Source organism: Mustela erminea, chromosome 4 (assembly GCF_009829155.1).
Source record: "Mustela erminea isolate mMusErm1 chromosome 4, mMusErm1.Pri, whole genome shotgun sequence".
In the NCBI taxonomy this organism is placed as follows: domain Eukaryota; kingdom Metazoa; phylum Chordata; class Mammalia; order Carnivora; family Mustelidae; genus Mustela; species Mustela erminea.
In genome coordinates, this window is record NC_045617.1 from 74,987,861 (window position 1) to 74,996,445 (window position 8,585).

The 8,585-nt window shown below is 41.7% G+C and overlaps 1 protein-coding gene across 7 annotated transcripts in view; it reads right to left on the reverse strand.

The window, feature by feature from the left end:
• NCOA7 (nuclear receptor coactivator 7) overlaps window positions 1–8,585 on the reverse strand; it is a 159,304-nt gene that overhangs the window by 149,992 nt on the left and 727 nt on the right. For 3 of the 7 annotated variants that reach the window (XM_032339627.1, XM_032339622.1, XM_032339626.1), the window contains exon 1: window positions 74–625. The exons of 1 other annotated variant lie outside the window; for it this stretch is intronic. The gene's annotated coding sequence lies outside the window, so the exon portion shown is untranslated. Of the gene's footprint in view, window positions 1–73; window positions 627–776; window positions 1,192–8,585 lie in introns of those variants that run through there. 3 more of the 7 variants (XR_004284970.1, XM_032339625.1, XM_032339623.1) reach the window with 3 other exon arrangements.

Below are 8,585 nucleotides of genomic sequence, written 5' to 3' on the forward strand. Positions count from 1 at the left end.
CCGCCCGCCTCTCCCCAACGCCAGCATCAGCTGCGGCCGGCGGCTAGGGCTGGTCCCCGCCTCACCCACCTACCTACAGGGCGGGGGCGCCGACTCCTCGGGTCCGGGAGAAGGGGATCGGGCGCACGCATTTCTGGGAGCGGTGGCCTCTGCAGCTCGGCGCGGGGGAGCGCATCCTCTAGGGTGGGGGAAGGAGGGGTCGGGGGAGGTTCGTGCGGCTAGGAGGAGCAGGGGCGGGAGGGAGGAGCGCCGAGGCGCGCGCCCCCGGGGACCGGCGTCCGGAGCTGGTGGACTCGGGCGCCGCCAGGACTCCTAAGTCCTCTCCCCGAGCGCGGCACCTTGCCAACCCTGCAGCTGCGCCCGCGGTCAGGGCATCCGCCGCGACAGGCTCGCGGGCCCGGCCGGAGGCGGGGAACTGCGGGTGGCGCGACGCGGTGCAGACGCCCGCCTCTAGCTCCGCCCGGCCCGCGCCACGCTCTGCGCCCCTCCGCAGCGGCGGGGGCCAGGAAGCTCCGCGGCGGGGCTCGGCGGCTTGGGTTGCGGCATCCTCCCCGCCCCGGCGACCTCCGAGCTGGAAGGCTAAGTACCCCCGCCACTCGGCTGCCGCAGCCTCCGCGGCCCCGACACAGCCCCGGCGCTGGCTGGGCGGCTCCGCCCCGGAGAGCTGCGCGCGCGGCCTCCGCAGGCCTCGGCCCATTGTGACGCGTCCGAGAGGGAGCTCGCTGCTACCCGGGCGGCCGGACGCGGGGCGGCGCAGTCTGGGAGGGTCGTCTTACCTCGCCCCCGGGCCGCATCCCCTACAGCTGGCTCGCCACGACCACCACTCTTAGTGGAAAATGAGGCTTTGAGAGCAGAGCTGGAGTTATAAAGCGTCTCTCCGAGTTTTAAAGCCTTGAGTTTCCGTCTGGCTTGGGGACCACTGGCCACAATAAAGTCATCCTTCTGTCCTTTCCGGCTTTACGTTTCTCAAAGGGGCCCACCATCTCCTCCCCCTCCCACTCCCGACCTGGTACAGCATCCCGGATGCTGCCAAATTGCAATCAGTACAGCAGTAGGGACGTAGCTATTGGATTTTCCAGGCCGAGTCTTGGCAGAGATCCTAGAGAGCCTTGGTTGGGAGGATTTGCATCAGCAACGGGGCAGTGCTGGTGAGCTTCGCATCCCTTCTTGGGAGCTCTTTGGTCCCATGACCAGCACTGCAAGATGACTAGGAGGATTTGGCCTTGAGTTTTACCCTTACACACACGGGGAAAAAAAGTCAAGGCAGAGTCTGCAGCTGGTCTGATAACACTGGTATGTCAGAGGCCATACACAAAGCACACTAGATAGTGGCCTCCTTTGGGTTGTTGATGCCGCTTACGGGCTTGGGCATTTCAGTTGCAAGTGGTCACGTTATACTATCTTGCAAGGTATGGAATAATTGTCCAATTCTGAACTAAACATATATAAAATTGGACATCCGGTTTATATCTTTAGGCAATTGCAGTAATTTGCAAATTATTTTCAAGGGAAAAATTAGACTCTTAAAATACAAAGAGCTGATTTTATTGAATCAAAAAGAACATTGTTTGAGATCTCCAGAGAAACTTAGCCATTCTCACACTTGTTTGATGAGTGCTTTTATGATGTTGAAATCTAACATTTTTTTTTTAAATGGCAAAGATAAGACATGTTCTGTAGGAGTACAAACTGATAAAATCGCTAAGGCTTCTTGAGAGGAGTTCCATGTGGAGCAGGGTAGAAGCTGAACTGCTTAGGAGTCAGGAAAACAGTGGCTCATGACTTCTCCACTTTGAGGACTCTGATAGCTACAGTTTATATTCAAAAGATACCTATTATTATTCATGATATTTCCTCCCAAATGCAGAATAACCCAATTATAGAAATATTCATGTATATATGTGATGCATAAGGACAGAATGAAGTCACTTCATGAGAATTTAGCAGTTGCTTACTCTAACATGTTTATAAAGAAGTCTGCCTTAGGGTGGCTCAGTGGGTTAAGCCTCTGCTTTCGGCTCAGGTCATGATCCCAGGGTTCTGGGTTTGAGCCCCGCATCGGGCTCTCTGTTCAGCAGGAGCCTGCTTTCCTTCCTCTCTCTCTGCCTGCCTCTCTGCCTACTTGTGAATCTCTGTCTGTCAAGTAAATTTAAAAAAAAAAAAAAAATTAAAAAAAAAAAAAAGAAGTCTGCCTTAGAATGCAGTTTATAGAACTGTTCATTGAGTGGCAATTCTTGACTATCCGTCCTGGTATAATAGAGATTTCTGCTCCCCAGCTTAGAAGTAGAGAAAAATTACCCTTAAAGATTCATCACTGGGGCGTCTGGGTGGCTCAGTGGGTTAAACCCTCTGCCTTCAGCTCAGGTCATGATCTCAGGGGCCTGGGATCGAGTCCCTCATCGGGCTCTCTGCTTGGCAGGGAGCCTGCTTCCTCCTCTCTCTGCCTTCCTCTCTGCCTACTTCTGATCTGTCTCTGTCAAAGGAATAAATAAAATCTTTAAAAAAAAAAAAAAAGATTCATCACTAGTTCCTTCTCATTAATTTAATGTTTATTGATTGGCCCAAGCCCTGTCTTTCTGGAGAGAGACACAAGAGGAAAAAAAATAATTTCCTTATCCCCTAGTAGATATGTACTGTCCAACACTAGCCACATGTGGCCACTTAAATTTAACTTAAAAATGTATTTTTTCATTACACTAGCCACACTTCAAATGCTGAAGAGCTACGCATGGCTAGGGACTACTCTTTTAGATAGAATAGATCATTTCCAGTATTATAAAAAAATTATTCTGGGCAGTGCCACTCTAAATAGAAGGTAAAATTTTAATTGGGAGATAAGATGAAATACATAACATAATTTGAGAAATCTTAGTACACTAAAGACTGAACCTCAATAGAACATGTACTGTTTAAGAACATGGCAGTCTCTTAAGAATTCAGGCTCTGATCTCAGACTATAGCTCTACCTGTGCTGACATAGGATATGTTGCTTAACCTCTGTTGCTTTATCTGTAAAAGGGAGATAATAGTATCAACTTTATAGGATGGATATAGAGATTAAATGAGGTAATCCATGAATGATGCTTAGACTTAGAATAGGACCAAGAAAAGTTAGCTATGACTCTTATACGTTATTATAGTAAAGGATTTCTTTCTTAAAAGTTGTATCCTTTGGGTGCCTGAGTGGCTCAGTCAGTTAAGCTTCCGATTCTTGATTCCAGCTCAGGTCATGATCCCAAGGTTGTGAGATCAAGCCCTGCCACAGGCTCCAGGCTCAGTCCAGTCTGGGGAGGCTTTGAGAAACATCAACAAACAACAGCAACTGTCACTGCAAATATGTGCAGTATTTTTCTTATGTATGTATCTAAATATCATTTTGTAAGGAGAGGCGTGGAGGGATCGGGTAACTGGATGATGAACACTGGAGAGGGTATGTATTGTAATGAGCACTGGGTATTATATAAGACTGATGAATCACAGAGCTGTACCCCTGAAACAATACATTATTTGTTAATTAATTGAATTTAAATTTAAAAAGGAAAAACAGAAAAAAAATAATTTTGTAATGAAGTGTGGCTAGTGTGTCTTTTTTTTTCCCCCAAGGGAGGGAGAGCATATGCCCACACTGAGGCATGGGGGTAGGAGTGGAGGGAGAGGGGAGAATCTTAAGCAGAATCCATGCTGAGGCCAAGGTGGGGGCTCAGTCTTATGACCCTGGGCACATGACCTCAGTGAAATCAAGAGTCAGATAGAAGCTCAACCAACTGAGCTACCGAGGTGCCCCTAGTGTGTCTTTTTTTTTTTTTAATAAACATATAATGTATGTTTTTTTAAATAAACATATAATACATTATATGTTTATTAAAAAAATAATAATATGTATCCCCAGGGGTACAGGAGTGTGTCTGTTTTTTAAGCACAACACTCACTGGTTACTTTTCCTTGAACTGTAATTCCAGGAACATCAGCAAATACTGCTCTAATAGTTTGCCATAATGAAAGCCTCATTGGATAAGCAATGAGCTCTCAACCACTGAAAGAACTGAAACTCCTTTGGAGGTTTTCTCTTTCAAGGTATTGGAGAGAAGATTTGTGTATTGGGTAATGAGTTTAGTCTGCTGGCACCAAGAAAGTTCACTCTTAATGGTTAAACCTATCCCTCTCTTCCTAGCAGAAAAACACCTCCTTTCACATGCCTGACTTGAGCTGGTTGAGACACAGGAGTTCCAAAGGGAAGTAAATGCTAATGACGTCTGTGGAAATGGACTGCTGTCTGGTCGCCTGTCAGCATGCAGAACGAATGGCTGATTATTTATATCAAGCCCAACAAATTTGCCCTTTTTTTAAAGTCACAGTTCATTAAAAAAAATTATCTGCTCTTGGAGAGTTTCTGCTGCTTTATTTCTGCTGGAAAGTCTGTTCAGTAGCTTGAGAATTCATTACATGTTTTTTTACATTTTATGGAAAACTTAGTCAAATAAGCTGGTACAAAGACACTGCAGCTAAGATGTAATTTAAAATTCTGAAATGAACCCCTAAAAAGAACTGGTAGTTGTTGCCTTGGATTCATTAGATGAAAGAAATTTACAGTGCAATGAACTGAAAAGGGTTTTTTTCAAAGGACGTAACTATAGATTCACAATTGAAAAAAAATATATATATGGAAGTCCCAGGTTTCCCCTTGCCCCTCTCCCACAGCTCCAGTTGTCCCTCCATGGTAACATCTTGGGTAGCTCCAGTACAACATCAAAATCAGAAAAATGACACAGGTACGATCTTTCAAGCTTGTTTGCATTTCATCAGTTTTACATATTCTCTTTTGTGTTTGTGTGTCTTATGCAATTGTATCATCTGTACGGATTATCCCAATAAGACACAGGACTGCTCTAGTACCGCAAAACTCTCATGACCTGCTTCCTTACAATTGCATCCATCTTCCTCTCCACCACATCTCTGATTCCTGCAAATCACTCATCCCTTCTCATCTCTAAAGTTTAAAAAACACTATATAAAAGGAATCATACTGTATGTAACTTTTTAGATTTTTTTTTCATAACTTGGGATCCATCCGCGTTGTTATGTGGATCGATGGTTTGTTCCCTTTTTTGATACGTATTCCATGGTATGGATGTACCACAGTTTAACTGTTCACCCACTGAAGAATATTTCTGTGGTTTCCAGTTTGGGCTTATTATAAAAAAAAGCTGCTATAAACATTTGTGGACAAACTTTGTGTAAACACGAGTTTTCATTTCTCTGGGATAAGTTCCCAAGAGCACAAGTGACGGGTCAGATGATAAGTGCATGTTTAGTTTTACAAGAAACTGCCAAATTATTTTCCAGAGTAGCTGTACCATTTTACATTCCCATCAGTAAAGTATGCATGATGAGTGGCACATTTTTAATCTATTAAATATATTTATTAAAGTATAGTCCTACATGTCTCTTAATATCCACTACTCTACTGTAATTCCTTATTTACTTGAACCCTACCAGACTGAACTTCAAGGTCAGGAATCCCATTTTGTTCATCTTGATGTCCTTCGTGCCTAACATAGTCCCTGCCTAACACAGTCCCTGCCATATATTAGTGAATAAATATTTGTTTAATAAATGAACAAATTAATGAACAGAAGAATAGCCGAGTCAGACTGAAATCAAATTGAAAAATAAATTTGTCAATAAATTATAAGTGACTTTGAATTGGATACAATGATTTTTCTTCCAATATATAGCAACATTTTCAAATCGGAAATTGGCACTCTATAAGAAATTGGAGCAAATCTGTAAAAATTAAATGCCAAATTATGTTGGGCCAAGTTATTCATATTAGTACTTTGGTAAAAGAAGAAGATTGGAAATAATCTAAATGACTGATATGAACTGCTTTAATAAAATACCTAAATAGTGGAATATGATACAGTTATCAAAAGTAATGAGAAAACTTTTTATGTAAAGAATGTCCCTCTTTTAAAAGATATTAATTTTAAGAAGTTAGAAAAAGTATGTAGAGTATGTCCCTCTTTGTGTAAAAATAAAACAAAGAGATTAAAAAAGAAAAGATATATGCATAAAGACCTTAATTCTCTCTAAGCCAGTCTATAAACTACAGGGTGTGCCTGAACCGTCTTGGGACAGAAGGTAAAGTGCTCAAAAATATATCAAAAGAATACGGGAGCAAACTTAAAAGGACTCCTCTGACCAAATTTGGGACAATTTAATTATTAAGAAAAATGACAGTGCTGGATTATAACACACTGAATAAAAACAGAAAAAGAATATATGAGTCCAGTCTGATATTTCAAAATTAGAGAATAAAAAGAGAAAGGAGAGAAAGGGAAGTTATTTACAAGAGAAAAATAAAATGAAAACACCATTTTGCAATCACCACGGTAATAATTGATTCAAGCAAAGATTGTCAGTGGGTGAAAGTTTACTGAGGAACAGAAGATTCATATATTCTCAAAGCATGGTGGGCACCTTAACCAAATGCTTGAATTTACTATATGTTTCCTACCGCTGCTGTACAAAAATTAGCACAAACTCAATGGCTTAAAACAACACAAATGTATTATCCTACAATTCTATAATCCGGAAGTCTGGCATTGGGTCTTACTAGGATAAAATCTAGGTGTTCGGAGGGCTATTTTCTTTCTGGAGGCTCAAGGGAAGAATCTGCTTCCTTGCCTTTTTCAGCTTCCAGAGGCCACCTGAATCCCTCGACTCAAGGTCCTCTTCCCCTTCTTCAAAGCCAACAAAGGTAGGTTGAGTTTTCTTCAGACCACATCACTGGGACACTAACTCTCCTACCTCTCTCCTTCACTTATAAGGACGCTTGTGATGATTTTGGACCCCCTCAGAGAATCCAGGATAACTTTCCTATGTCTCAGAATCCTTAATTACATCTGCAAAGTTCCTATTGCCATGTAAAGTAACAGATTCATGTGTTCTAGAGATTAGGATGGGGACATCCCTGTGGGGGCTATTATTCTGCCTACAACATTGACCATGATAGACAATATGATACATCAGCATTATGCCATTCTGACGTCATGTACTGAGAAGGACACATAACTTAAGGTTCTTTTCTTTTCAAAAGAGATATTTATCTGAACTGATAAATTCAGTTCTGAAAGAACTGTCTTTCACGATTCAAAAAGATCAATATTGTTAAGAAAAATTGGGAATTGTTCCAGAATTATTCCGGAATAATGGTTTCAGAATCTTAAAAGTCTTAAGAAGTGTTATTTTGACAAGTGAAACATTAGTTTTTAACTGTATAATAAATAATAATATTGTATTACCTTTAAATTACCTAAATGTGATAATTGTATTCCTTGTCCTTAGGAAATACAGGATAAAGTATTTAAAAGTAAAGTATTACGATGTCTGCAACTAACCCCAAATGCTTCAGAAGAAAGATGAAGAGAAAGCAAATACAGCAAAAAATCAACAACTGGTGAATCTAGATCAGTACTGGAAAATAGAAATAAAATACAAGGCACATATATAATTTTAAATAGTCTAATAGATACCTTAAAAAGTGAAGAGAAAGTGAAATAAATTTTTATGATATTTTAGCCTGATATATTTCTTTTAAAAATTTTTTTATGTAGAGAGGGACAGAGAGAGAGCACCCACCTGAGCGGTGTGAGGGGCAAGAGGGAGAGGGAGAGAGAGAATCCCAAACTGACTCAACGCCAAGTGTGGGGCAGGACAAGGGGCTCAATCTCATCACCCCGAGATCATGAACTCTGAAATCAAGAGTCCCCCTCCCAACCGAACGAGCCACCCAGGTGCCCCAACCCGATATATTTCTAATTTAAAAACATAATCAAAGTAAACATTATTGAGCTATTTTACTTTTCTTTCCTTCTATACTAAGGCTTAAAAAACCAGTAGGCAAGGGTGCCTGGGTGGCTCAGTGGATTAAGCTGCTGCCTTTGGCTGGGGTCATGATCTCAGGGTCCTGGGATCCAGCCCCGCATCTGGCTCTCTCCTCAGCAGGGAGACTGCTTCCCTTCTCTCTCTCTGCCTGTGATCTCTGTCAAATAAATAAATAAATAATCATAAAACAAAACAAAACACCGAGTAGGCAGTCATCACCTATAGAACATTTAAGTTTGCGCTAGCTGCATTTCAATCCACAATAGTCACATGGGCTGGTCTTACTAAATTGGACAGCACAGGTTCAGATGAAGGGAATATGTGTGTTCATTGTCCTACACTTGCAATTTTCTGTAGGTTTGGAATTTTTCAAGATAAAAAGCTGGAAAAAAGAGAGATATTAGTTTGTGTATGCATAAACTGTTTCTAGGATACAGAAGAAACTTAACACTGGTTACCTCTGGGAAGAAGAAATTAGTGACTGGGGAAAAGAGACAGATGGTGGTGTTTATTGCACCTTTCTGTCCTTTTGAGCATATTGTGACTAAGCCTATTAAATCTTAACATTTTTCTAAAAAAATAATATTCACTTTGTCTTCGTGTTCAACACCAGACCCTTTTCTACTAAGCTCTGATAACGAGCAATTCAGAGGAAAGAGCTCCACCTACTGAACCTGATTTCCTAAGAATTCCTTGAT